General features: G+C 42.7%; 1 protein-coding gene across 3 annotated transcripts in view; it reads left to right on the forward strand.

Annotated features, from left to right (window-relative positions):
* LOC128756411 (NACHT and WD repeat domain-containing protein 2) overlaps window positions 1-13,906 on the forward strand; it is a 60,874-nt gene that overhangs the window by 22,856 nt on the left and 24,112 nt on the right. The window contains exon 1 of one of the 3 annotated variants that reach the window (XM_053860909.1): window positions 13,198-13,410. The exons of the other annotated variants lie outside the window; for them this stretch is intronic. The gene's annotated coding sequence lies outside the window, so the exon portion shown is untranslated. Of the gene's footprint in view, window positions 1-13,197; window positions 13,411-13,906 lie in introns of those variants that run through there. 3 annotated transcript variants of the gene reach the window in all.

Here is a 13,906-nt window from a genome sequence, read left to right on the forward strand (position 1 = left end):
CATCAACACTGCTTATGACAGCTAAACTCTTTTTTTCCCTCTGATAAATGCTAGCAGACATTAGCTACAGACGCTAGCCGCTGGAGGCTAATGTCAGAGCTAATCAATTTTGCTAGCTTTATCTACACTATACTGTGATAAATACAATAAAAATGAGGAACAGCCTCTTATACGTTTATTAGCATCTCAAAAATAAGTTCCCCACATTTGATATCACACCAAAGACCTGTGATAAACACAGAGAATGACTTACAAGTCTGGTACAAACACTGTCATTTTAGCATCTGAGCTCCTCAGTCGCCCTCGATTCTCTTGCTCAGACAGATTCACGCTTTCTCTTCTTGGAGTCATCACTGCGAACACTCGCCTCTGCCATGATGACGATGAATGTTCGCTGCTGAGTTAGCGTGGCGTAGGTCACTGATTCTTAACCATCGAGCTGAGCCCCATGGTTGGGCTGCAATCGCCCCCTTGTTTTACGCCTCTCGGGCGCGAGATACTCAGTTTTGATACACGTGCCATATATGGTGGCAGTAGTGTGTCATTGACTTGACGTGGCAAATTTATGATAGTTGCAACTAAGAAGAAGGTCTTGCAAAATTTAAAAAAATGTTGATAAAAGTGATAGCGCCCCCAACAATAAAAACTGTTCACCTGTTAGAGCAGTTTTCAAAATTAATTAGAACATTTTATGGCGATACTTTCATTTACACTTTACTTATCTTCTTGAGAGTTTATTTATGAAAAAGAAAATATTTTGTGATATTTAGACGTTTTTTATATTGATTTTATTCAGAATTTTATTCATGACATACAGTTTTTCCACCTGTCTCAACAGTTTACATCATTTTTTTTCTCCTTTTAAGTAAATTGAATGAACATGACTTGCACCTGGTTCTGCTGCTGGTTGGACATTTCGATAACACATACCTGATCAGATGGTTTCATGTCATTACACAAGGTTTTGGTTTATTTACATGCATGGTTATTAAACATAAGTGAAAGCAGTAATTCTGAAAGCAGTAGTTACAGTAATGAATCACTTCTATTCCTTGAATTGGCCCCACACCCATTTGTTCTGGAAAAGGTGGGCCTGAGATCAAAAAGGTTAAGAACCCCTGGCATAGGTGGTGTAAAATGAGTTGGTAGTCACATGGACTGTGGCTGCCTCACTCTCGGGACACGCCCCTGGTCGGCTCACCCAGGGAAAGTTACGTAGACTAGAGAGTCCTTATACTGAGCGCTAGAGGCTTGGACTCGGTGATACCTGTCTGTTCAGAACAAATGTATGTATAAATCTTACCTTTTGTCACTTTTAAGTGTTTTCATTCATGTTCTAAACCCAAAACTGTAGCTGTAGTTTGTCGTCTCTGCTGATCAGTATTCAAGTCTCTCTGCTACGAGACAGAAGTTAAACAAATTCACGGCTGGATTCATCCACGGAAAAAAAAGAGCGGATCCTCCCTCGAAAGCTAAAAATACTGACGCATGAATGAGTTATGGGAGAAAGAAGCGTTATAGTGCGTAATCACGTCTGACAGGCGAGTGATAGTTTGGGATAATTTTAGATGATGTGAGGAGTTAAACTGAAGCTCAAGGAAATGAAATAAATGACAGGAGGAGAAATGGGGTGAATTATTCAAGTGGAACGGATGCTTCTCTAGTCATCGCTATGAAGGTGAAAGATCACAGCGAGAAGAGCTGCATCATGGGGAGGAAAGGTGCTCAGGTCCCAGAGGGGAGCCGTCTTCATCTCTCCACCGTCTCGCGTAGGTCCCCTTGCTCGTGTTGGCTGTCACTGTGGACGCATCACAAGCCGTTGTTTTTCACAGACACCAGTCACCTGCCTGTTTTATATCTTCATGTTTTCGCCAGTTTGTTTCATCATTCTCCACATGGTGTCTGAAGACAAATGCATGAGCTCGTGGGTCATTATTTGAGCAAGCAAATGCACGACTCATCATAATCATTGACAAGCAATCTGAAACTGAATCAAGTCATTATTCATTCTTTATAATTCGGTGTTTCCTAGACTGTGTTACATTACCCGCAAGCACATACTCTTAATTGACCTTGTTTCATAGACCAGACTTTTCATGATGTCATTGAAGTTGCGCATCATTATGGGAGGGGCCTGGTGACCATCAAGGTGGGCCTGGTCAGTGAGACTGGTGGTGCCCTGAGTGGCTGGTTTTTTGTGGAAGGTTTGTTACTAGATCAGATTTAGCAGCCATCAGTAACAGGTCTTTGATGACGAAAACAGGTGTTTTCTGTTGAATCAAAGAGGTTCCAAACAACCACTGTCAGCAGTGCTGTAATGTAATTTCTGCCTGGTACTCTCAGAACAGCAAAGTACAGAGAGAGGTCTGTTGGGAGTCTGAGTCTCAAGGATGAAAGTTAGGAAATGCGTGAAATTGTGAAAATATTCTTTCACTATTTACGTAAATAACATTAGTATGACAAAGTTGTGGCAAAAAATTGTTGTAAACTAACCTAAAACAAAGTATGCTTTTTGTTTGAAATCACGAGACAAACTGCAATGTAATGTATGGAGACTTTACTTTATCTTTTTCTATGATTGTTCAACCCACAAGGCCTGTTGAGACGTAGCCTCGGTCTCGACACTGAGAGCTCAATTGGGCTAATCCAGGCAACAGTGATCCAATCAGATTTGGAAGGAAGCGACACATTCAGCCTCTTTGTGCTGCCAGCGTGCTGTAAACACTGCGGTTATTTTATTTGTTCCTATCAGCCACGCAGCCCACTATACACCCTCTGCAATTTCACCAGCTTAACCTAGACTGACCCCGAATGATGCCACCCAGGAGAAGAGTAGGCTCACCGAAAACCAAGGTAAACACAGATGCACAGTTTTTGTCCTTCCTCTCGCCCGCCTCGAGTCCACCTGGATTTTCCCTCCCTTGCTTACAAACACACTCCCACGCAAGCTCATGCAAACAGGGGATCTCACCCCGAGGCCTGTCTGCTGGGCTAAATTTGAATTCTGGAGGTGATACAGACTCTTCACACGCTTCAAACGTCCGCACAGCAGTGCTAAACACACATGCATTTACAGTCCACGTCCTCCCCATCTGGCCGGCTAAATATTTAATAGCATTTTCGAGTGGCTTCCTCTCTATGTTGAACGTAGCTTTCTATCAAACTCCACAGCCGCGCCACCCCGTCATGTCAAAGCCAGCTGCCGCAGCGCCTCTGAGCGACTCCTCACCGCCACATGAGACGGTCAGCCTCGTTTCTCGCAGACTGGGAAGCTCCCATCAGCGACAGCCTCTTTGATCGGGGGTCTCATTAATGACAGTTCTGGGTTGTCTGGGCCGTCAACAGAGAGATGCCGTGTATTTTTACACGTGGCAGACCCAGATATATATACATGGCAACTTGGGGAGGGCGTCAGGGGAATTTGAGGTTGAGAAGACGCAGCCAATGTTGCTCTTGCTATTTGTTTGCCACATTTTCTTCAAAGGAACTCAGCAAATGCAATGACTGAGGTCTCCAGATAGTGGCAGTATAACCACCTTCACAGTCAAGCTCAATCAGTCAGTAACAGGAAATACAAGGGAGGTCGCTGGGATCGGAAAGGTAAAGTACAATATTTTATTCATGTAAAAGAGAGCTCCTTTAAACCATTAATGTAGATGTGTGGCCCTCATGCAGGAAGCTGACCTATATCCTTGAGCTCAGCCTGCGAGATGAGCCATCGCCTCTTCATGAGGCACTATTTCAATTACACTCTATGCTTGACTAAAAACCACATTCATTCAGTATGTCTGTATTTCATTCACAGCCAAGGAGTCTCACCTTGTTATTCACGTGATGCAGTTTATGCCACAGGCTGTGCTTAAATAAAACGTCCAGGTTTCTTTGAACTCTTCCTTTTTCTTTCAGCAATTCCCCAAAAACCTTTCCGACTGAATCCCTGTGTATTTGTGGCAGTATGAATGTGTTTTTGTTTTTGCAGCCGTCGACTTGCCTCTTATCGAATTAAACTGGGATTGTCTCCAGCAATTCAAAGCTAAATTAATCTCAGATCGTAAAAGCTCCCTTAACACCATATTCAGGTCATTTATTTGCAGAAAAAGCGTCTGGCGTAGCAGGATGAAAACCATAAATGTGAGTTAGGAAGCAGTGTTTACTTTCATCAGATGAAATCATTTGTCCTCATATTCTTTGCTGAGCAGCTCACAGAGCCGCTGAAACCCTGACATGAACGATTGCCATTGAACAGTCATGGAACACTGTTACCAAACGCTCCCCACCTTAGTCAAAAGTCCTCCTCATTCGGGCTCAACCAATGAACTGGTAGAACTGTTAAGTATCCCTTTAATAGTGTTCCACTTTGGAATACTACCAAATACTGGAAGCAAGCAAGGTCTTTTTATGTCAATGTTTGCTTTGCAGCACTTGCTTAGAACAAGGTCAGCTGATCCCCAAAGTTACCGTTCAAGAGCATCATTCCCAGATGCACTGGTCACAACAATAATCTGTGTGTGCTATCATGTATGCTGAATGAACTTCACTGACAAGATTGGTGACATATTGGCTGGTTTGTCGATGCAGCAAGGAAGGTGCCTGTTGTGTGCTGAACGAAAAACTCCAGTGTGTTTCATGTTTCTATTATTAGTGTATAACCCTCAGTAGCCCCCCAGACTTGATATAATCAAATGTAAGACTTATTTTGAGATTTCCCACATTATGAATGACTTTGATTGTTTCATTGGTGGGTCGCTTTATACTTTTAATTAGGATTTTCTTTTCTGTTTGCGTTCAGAACAACTTGAGAACACTAAAGCTGACTCAGCATAATGAACAATCCCAATGACTGGTGGTTGAGTCATGAAAATTGACAGAAATTCAACTCAAGAAAAGGGTTCCGTCATGTTCCGTCATTCCCTGGGGAGTATCAACATAAGAATGAAATACTTAATACTGTTTTGGGACAAAAAAAAAAAAACTTGATGAGATCTCCCCTCACGACAATTACTAGACATTTATGGATACACATAATTAGGGCCATTAAGAATGCATTTTGAGAATCTTAACGCCACTTATATTTTTGACATGCAATTCACACACATGGCCATCTGCTTCTCTGGATGTCTGAATGACCTTCCGTCCCTCCCGCAGTGTCTGTCAAGCAGATCATGAAGTAGAGCAGTGACATCAGCGCTGATCTTTGAAGTTCAATTTTAAAGTCTTGCCATATGGTTCCTTTGACAAGGCTAGGCAGTTACTGTTGATGTGAGCTCAGCTACCATCGGAGGACGCCGAGCCTTGTGGTGTATTTACGTGGTGACGAAGGCGGCAGCCTCACCAAAGATTCCCACACTGGACCCCGTTTGCAAAAGTTTGATTCAAGTGGCACCGACATTGTGCGGTCAGCTACACTGCCTGGCCGAAAACAATGTCTGATTACAGCACGCATTCGCTGTGGCATTGTTTCGATAAGCTTCTGCAATGTCACAAGATTTATTTCCATCCAGTGTTGCATTCATTTTTCACTAAGATCTTGCATTGATGATGGTAGAGTCTGACCGCTGCACAAAGTCTTCTCCAGCACATCCCAAAGATTCTCAATGGGGTGAAGGTCTGGACTGTGTGGTGGCCAATCTATTTGTGAAAATGATATCTCATGCTCCCTGAACCAGTCTTCCACAATTTGAGCCCGATGAATCCTGGCATTGTCATCTTGGAATATAGGGAAATCCATTGATGGAATAACCTGGTCATTCAGTATATTCAGGTAGTCAGCTGACATCACTCTTTGAGCACATAATGTTGCTGAACCTAGACCTGACCAACTGCAGCAACCCCGTACCTATTTGTTTAGTTAAATCCGGGAAAAAATCCTTTTTTTGGCCAGGCAGTGTATAAAACTGTACAGAAGAACCGTTCCAGGGTGCTCTTTGTCATTCATCCTGGGTTTTAGATGTGGTACCGTGACTTTCAGTTAAAGAGAATGATGCTGATGAGTGTTTTCAACATCACTGCTGTGCTTTTCTATAAGATATGTGTACCCAGTTTTTTTTATGTTTTTGATCCTTTTCAGAGCCTCTTCAGTTATTCTAAAGAAAAGTTGTAGTAAACAAATGTTTGCATGAGGAAAGCAGTGTTGGCCACTCTGGTGTTTTTTACATTTAGAACAGATACAAAAAAGTTAACTATCGCTGTTGTGGAATTAATCACAATTTAAAATACATTGACAGCGCTAATTCTAGTATACGCAGAAGTGGTTGGTGTACAGTGTTTACGCTCCCCAGAGAACATGAATGGGGGCACTCACATTACTGATCCTTTCAAAGACGCAAGTCACTGGGTGCTGTCATGAGGACCCACCTTTTATGTTTCAATGTGAACGAACCAGTTTGCAGGTAGTTTGGCACACTGTGGCTGGTTTGGAAGTCCAACACATTTACACTCCTAAACTGTGGCGACCATCAAGGGTACGTGACAACCATCAATATGTGATGCCTTAGGAGTGACAGCATGAGTCTCAAAGTGCATTTCGGTGAGAGGTATGTAATTAAGTCAAAGCTTGGACAATAACATTGCAATTATTAGCCCTATCATTAGCAGCGATAGATTTTCCTCTGTACTACGTCTTGCCAAAGAATAAACCTGTGCATCGGAAACTGTCGATGAAGCTTGGGTGCCTGCATTTTTGTGTTAGTTTCCCTTGGTGAAAAGGGATGTAATTGTGTTTAGGTCTCATTGATAATCTGCTTTCAGACGCTGTCTGGGTTAGTGCGCCCCCATGTCTCTGGCCGGCATCTTGGCCAGAATGATGTAGATTGCATTGCTGTGCTACTTATGAAAGTCCTCCCAAGGGAAATATACCTGCCTAATGATCTCCATTACATGCATGCGACGCCACACTTCAGATATAGCATGTTGCTGTGGCACAATGGCTCATGGGTAGGTCATGAACAGAATTGCTTTGTCTCATTGAGTGAGATGGGAGCAAACATTCTTTGTTTCCTTCCTTTCAATGTTTGTGGCGATCCTCGACGTCTGGTTCTTTCATTTCAGATGATTGGGTTTTTATTGCCTGTCAGTCCGTCTTTATGAGTGAAAATCAATAACAGCTGCCTTTCCAAAGGGCACCGTCTGAACAAAAGACAGGTGGCAGCACAGGGTTGTTAAAGACACACACATTAACTGACGCACACACACAGACTACACCTATGCGAGGGGGGGGGGTTCTCGAACCCATCAACTCAATAAAACTGGTTTCCATGGCAATAGTATGGGTTGGCATGGTGATGGTGTCATTGACCCGCAGATTAAGCACGACAATGAGCCGTGAACATTTCCTTTCCTTTCCCCCGTCCCCTTGACTTCGACTCTGCTCTCAAACGCTCTCGAATTCCCACAAAACACAAACACAAAACTTGATAAACGCCCGGAGGATGCGTCTCTTCAGAATTCTGTTGCTCTTCCAGTTAGCCTGCTTTTTGTCTCCTGGAGTGCTCATGTAGCATGAAAGACGATAGTAGAGGATACTATGGCTCTCCTGAAACTTTTCTGCATCAGTCAGAATGATGTAAGCACTCAGTCTTGTGTGTCTGTAGAAATTTACTTTATCATTCAGAAAGTCTGACGTTTCCCGTGTCAGATGGATTTAAATTGTTATTTATTTTGCAAATAATACCACAGGTCGTAAAACAAAGTGGGTATTTCATGTCAAAACAACGCTGTATTGAAGAGGTGTGCCTTTTATATATCATGTATTGTGTATTTTACATACTTGTGTCAATGGTATTACCTTGAAGAGCTTAGAAATGCTCAATCAACCCAGTACTCTTCATTGAGCCTTTTCCAAGGGCAAGAAATACTCAAATGTGGCATGGCAAGCAGAATTATTATTATGTTGTTGCAGAAATCTGACTGGAAAAAACATGGGAAAATCGTCTCTGGGAAACAAATCGACAGTTGCATTTGGGAATCATGAAGCACTGTTGTAATTGGGACCACGTGATGTGTGGTCGAGTCAAGACCAAGTCAAGACCAAGTCAAGACCATGCCTATGAGGGGATGAGATTGTGTCAGGAGACTACAGAGGGGCTGGCAGGAAGTCCAAGACGGAAAACAAACTCAATGCAGAATCTCACTGCAAATACCATATTGAAGGTGGCAAAAGCTTCAACGTTTGAAATGACACGCTAACTGTGTGCTCTGCAGACAGTTTTTTGGCATCACTGTAGGTATCCATCATAGATTGTATTGGATAACTCATGGTGAAAGCGGGAAACTGAATCCATTGTTAGTTTTAGGGCTGAAACAATTACTGGAATAATTTGAGTACTCGACAGGTCAATACAAATGCAGAAATGTGCTCGGTCAGAAGCTGTTGGAAGTACAAATTAAAACTGTGTTCAGTGCATCCAGGCTGGAGCCATGGAGCCAAAACACAGGTAAACCGTTAGTATCCCTGCGTAGCATGATGCTAATTTTCTGTTTATCACTGTTTGATGTGTGGCTACTTTATTACGGTGGGGTCACACGTCTGCTCTTAAGGTTAATGAGTTGTGAACACCGTCCGCTCTGTGGAGTTAAAAAGCTGAAAGTGAAAGCGCGATAACGTTAGCCAAGCTGTTGTCAGCTAGGTTAAGACAGCACAGGGCTGTTCTGATTTGTCTGCGCACGGAAACTTTTAAACCAGCTATTCACTGCTTGCACGGTTAGTACTCAAAATCGCTCCCCCGGGGATGAAGACTGGGTCGGATAACTGAACTCAGCACTGTTGTAACCAAGGTAGCAATGACTCCTGGTATAGCTATAGCTACCCAGTATAGAACCATGCTAGCACAAATGCTCAGGCTCTTTTCATTATAAGTGAAATGTCTATTGCAACTACATGGTTTTTTTTTCTATTTAATTCCGCACCTTTTTTTAGCTTTTTTTTTCTTTACTGTTTTGTCAGGTATTAGTGTTTGTCCATTTTGTTTGTCATTTGATGTTGCTTTTACCTGATAATATGAGAAGTACATGGGGTCTGTTTTATTTGAATCTTTGCTGCCATATAGGGACTAGTTTTCTTCCTCACATGCTCCATCATGAAACACTCTCTGCGATGCATTTACATTTTGGTCAAATATGTTCATTTATGTTTGCAAGTAAATGGTTTGGATTTGGACACGAAATGCAGTAATTTGCTCATGCAATTTCTCAGCAAATCTATTAGCGTGTGGAGTTAGTGGTCAGCTGAATGTCATCTGTGATTGACTTTCTGAAGCCGCCATGACTTGCATCAAAGGCTAGATAAAGCATTTACTTCTCGCACCAGTCCTTTGAGCGAGTGTTCCCTCGTCGATGCGAGTGCAGCAAGCATCTGGTTCACTGTCGTCCATCGATTGATCGACTCCAAAATTGATTGAGTTGTACATTGATTGTACGGCTGGTACAATAACTTAGTCGCCTTTCCCCGCTGGCTCATCAGGCAAAGTGCACTTAGGAAGAGTACAGACCCTCCCCCTGCCCGCTTTCCCTATGGAGGCAAAAGCAGAAGAGTGGGAATTACACACTGCCGTCATAAAGGCCCATTTCTCACACTGGCTTTAACCCCATGGTGGGCTTCACACTCACTAACACTTTACTGTCCAGAGAAGGATTCTGATTTAGTGTGGTGTACATGCAGTTTTTTTTTTTGCTATATTGATTTATATGTATTTAAGGCTTGTATATTGAATTTAACCAAGTCATCTCAACTGTCTTTGCATTGCCATAACAGCAGGACCTGATTTCACAGTATTGGTCAGAGCCCATACGAAGCAGAATGAAAGATAGGAAGGTGTCAGAACAAATTCTACTTTTCAGTTTTTGCAAATGAGGCTGCTTGGCTACTGACCAGGCAGCTTTTGGAAATGTTACATGATGTCAAAGAAAACACAGCATTCTTCTTCGCCTGCACATATCTGTCTCTTCTTTCAATGGCCCACTGAAGTGAAAAGTCTCTCCGCCATCATGAAACTACGGCCTGAATTTCAGAGGCCACCGGGGGCGCTCTTTGTTTAGAAGTAATGTGAGGTGTCTTAGTTGTTTGAAGCACAACATTGCACAGCACTATCTAGTGGCCTCTGAAAAATAGGACACTGTTCCGTGAAACTTCATCTATAAAGGCTACTTTCACTCGTCATATTGCCACGGCTGGTAAATATCTTCATATTGCAACTCACTTATTCGGAATTCGTTTTTATTTTAACCTGGCCACAGACCATCATTTTCATACCTTCATATTCCCACCCTGTGGGTGGGGCAGGTCATCTCAGAAATCAACAGCTGCTGTCTTATAATCTGCTCTAGACGGCCTGACTCCAGCGATGCTTGTGGTACGATTGGATCAAACATGGAGGCAAACATTTGGATCTTTGGTTGGTGCTCTTGAGTGCATTTGGAATCTAGTTTGTGTTCCACATTCAGCCTGCTGTTCAGTCCGATCCCCTGTTGCAGAAATGCAGAAATGACACGGAAGCTTTGTGAGGTGGCAGCTGTGGTTGTGGATGAGATGTCCCATGGGGAATCCTGGGGGTCAGACAGTACGTGACAATTTCCTCGATCACCCGCTGTATGTAAGGATGAGCTGAGTAAAATAAGAGATGGCAATGTTCTATGTTCACGTTCAATCTGAGGTGGCTAAACTCACTCAACCCAGATTGGAAATAAACTCATAAAAACATCAAATCTCAAGGTCAATGGAAATGCAAAACTCCAGGTCTGAATGTAATAGAAAAAGATTATTTGTTTTAAAATGAAGTGTGATGAAGACAGAACTAATTCCAAAGTGTTACGGAGAAAGTGCACCCTGTGAGGAAAAGTAACACTTTCACCATGCGTATTCGGTGTGGTGCCAATAAAACAACATGAACAGCAGGGCAGTAAGATAAGAGATTCTCACAACTGTTGGATCAAGTGCTGAAATGCTTCTTCTAAAGCCTGTTAACTCTGATGTGTCAACAAGAGCTGCACAGTTGATGTCTATGACTTATTGTGGCTCACAAACAAACGTGTTTTTGTCATCCAACAACGCCAAAATGCCTGATTCAGACATTTTGTTTGTTCTCGTGTGCGGTGAGAAGACGCCGGCGGTTACACGCATCTGGGCTGATGTGTGCTGCAGGGTAAAATAACGTGTGCAGTTCAGCGTATTCTGGAGGTGAAAATGTGAGCATCATTCATGTTTACACCGCAGACTGACAGTGCTGTGCATTGTGGCTGATATCGTAAGTACAATGTAAAACAGTGGAAAAGTACTGGAGACACACCAAAGATTTTGTGATTCATGGTTTACAGAATGGCTCATTGATGGTTAGACTAGCGCTCAACTGTCACTGCACATCCAAACGCACTGCAGCTACATTTGGAACTGGCAAAACATTTAATAATTATAATAATATCTCAATTTTTGTGGTGAGTAAATTGACTAGGTTTGTTTTTTTCATGGAAAATGGTTGTGTTGCGACATCCCAAATGGCAATCAAACATACTCACTTGGGTACACACTTTGTTGCGCTTTGAATGATGCACTTTGAGAGATTCGCTTGATAAATCCCGATGCTGGTTTGTTAGTTTTTATAGTAGTTTTTGGCTAAGCAAATGGCCCCATAGCATTTAAGATCCAAAGATCAGATTACTTTTCAGATAGAGAGGATATTTTTGATGTGTGTATCATAACGCCACAGATCAGAAAGGCATTCATGTGTCCCTTAAAAAAAATGTTGAAGTTGTTGGTTTGCAGAGGCAAAGATAAAAATAATGAGAGTGGCATCCATTTTTACTTTTTTATTTTTTTTAAACACCCAATTCCAAAAAGTATCTTTTCATAGTGAGTCTTGATGAGCCAAGATGTGGATTAAAAGTTTTGGGTTTATTTTGCCATTTAGGAGTTTTTTTATGCCCATTCCATTTAGGGATAATGATCCAGGAAGAGCTGCAAACAATGAATAAATTATCCTTTAATGGGCATTATTCTAGCAGGAAAATACTTCAAAGCTCTGCATCTGGGTTCTGTCTTCCCTTTTTGTCTTATAATTCTTCTTCATTTTGAATCTGTCCCTACTTTGCATGACTAAATTATTTTTAAGTGCCTATACTGTGCTTGCGATCTGACTTGTGCTTGGAATGAAGAGTCATCAGGGTGTGTCACTAAAAAGACCGGGACATGTTTGTCCCTTTTGGTTACGAGACAAACCTCCCGGATAAGGAGACAAGATTTGGTACAAAGTTGATAAGACTGCTCAACAAAGCAGTATGGCTCTTGAACGCTAAAGCCTGGACGTGACATCCAGGCCTGCACTGATGTGCTCCAAGCGCTATTTTCACAATAAACCATGGAATATCATATAAAAGCCTAAAATAGTCGTTGTAATGTTTGCCAGGCAATTTATAATTGAGTGGTAGAATTTGAGTTTCAATAGCTTCAATTACAAACAACGTTTTAATTATTATTCCAAACAGTCATAAAGAAACTATGACGCCACTTTCCCTTTTCTGCTAAATCTAGCAAGTCCACCCTTCCAACAAACTGTGTTCAAGATGGATAAAAGGGTCTGTAGTGGCCATTTGGCGCTCAAAGAGGCGTCCATCTACAGACCTGGCCACATGCCGTCATCTCTTTCTGCTCGCTCTCTGCATCTGTTCCCACTGAGAATGCCAACTGAACGAGGAATGGCTTTGAAGCGTCATTGCCGATGGCGTCGCACCGTCGCATTCCTGCTCAGCTGAGCTCACTGGCTTACTCACTGAAAGCCACTCGCCTTGTCCGTCATTCGCTCCGCGTCTTCGCCCTGAGGTCCAAGCTGGACGCAAGCGCCGACACATGGCGTAAAGATCAGCTGGTCACGCGGTGCAAGTGCTCTGGAGTGTGCGCGCCTGCTCATGATGTCCTCCAATGTGAGTGACAGAGCACATCAAGGACTGTGGCAGGAAGCGGCTCTGATCATTTGGGCTGATAGTGAATGTGCTGTCAATCAAAAGTGACTGCGGGAAGAATGGAGAGTCATTGGAGGCTCTGGAGAGATAGCGCGTATGGAAACGCAGATAAAACTGCAAAAAGGCCGCTATTGAATTTGATGGTGCTTAATTTTCTCACAAACGTGTCGAGTATTCTGCGCTTTGAGCGAACCGATTGCTAAGAGAGATTGTGGGAATCCGTCTGCTGGAATGATGATGAGGAGGAGGAAGTGATGGCAATAACATTAACATATTGAACAAAGGCGTCCCCATGTAACTAGTGCAGCGATTTCCTTTCATCTAGAACACAGCCATCTGCTGCGTATGAAAATGTAATCTGTTCAAGTTGCTGGGATATAGTCAACATTTGGTCCCGAGTGATTCAACGTTTTATATGCAGCTATATTTAAGTAATGATGGGAGAGAAGTTTACATGCAAAACAGGTGAGGACCACTTCAAACCCTCCTCATCCAGTTCAAAATGGAGTATTATACTGACTCAAACAGCCAGTTTCATGAAATAGCAGAAGTATCTTGGGACGTTCCTGGATTTTGAGGACATGCATATTTATGTTGCCTTCTGTCCACCTTGTCTATGGGACTTGTGTCACACCCCGACTTTCCCAATCTCAACTTGCCTTCAAATTTCAGACTTGTTCAGACTGTTGTTAGATTGAGAGTTTAATATAGATTTAAAAGGTCATCAGCTCCTTTTCAACTGCAAGTATCCGACTTGCTGAATGATCTCGATCTTGGACCAATTAGGAATGCTCTCCACGCTTTCCCGATGACGCTTGTCACAAAAATGTCCTTGCTGCGCCTCATCCTGACGTAGGTTTTGTCACGTGCCTCGTTGCCTGCTGGCTTCACCCCCCGTGACGGTGAAAACAGCTCTTAGTTTGAGAGGTCGTCATCGTCTCATTAATCTCTGTCGTCTCCC

Source organism: Synchiropus splendidus, chromosome 3 (genome assembly GCF_027744825.2).
Source record: "Synchiropus splendidus isolate RoL2022-P1 chromosome 3, RoL_Sspl_1.0, whole genome shotgun sequence".
NCBI classification, from domain to species: domain Eukaryota; kingdom Metazoa; phylum Chordata; class Actinopteri; order Syngnathiformes; family Callionymidae; genus Synchiropus; species Synchiropus splendidus.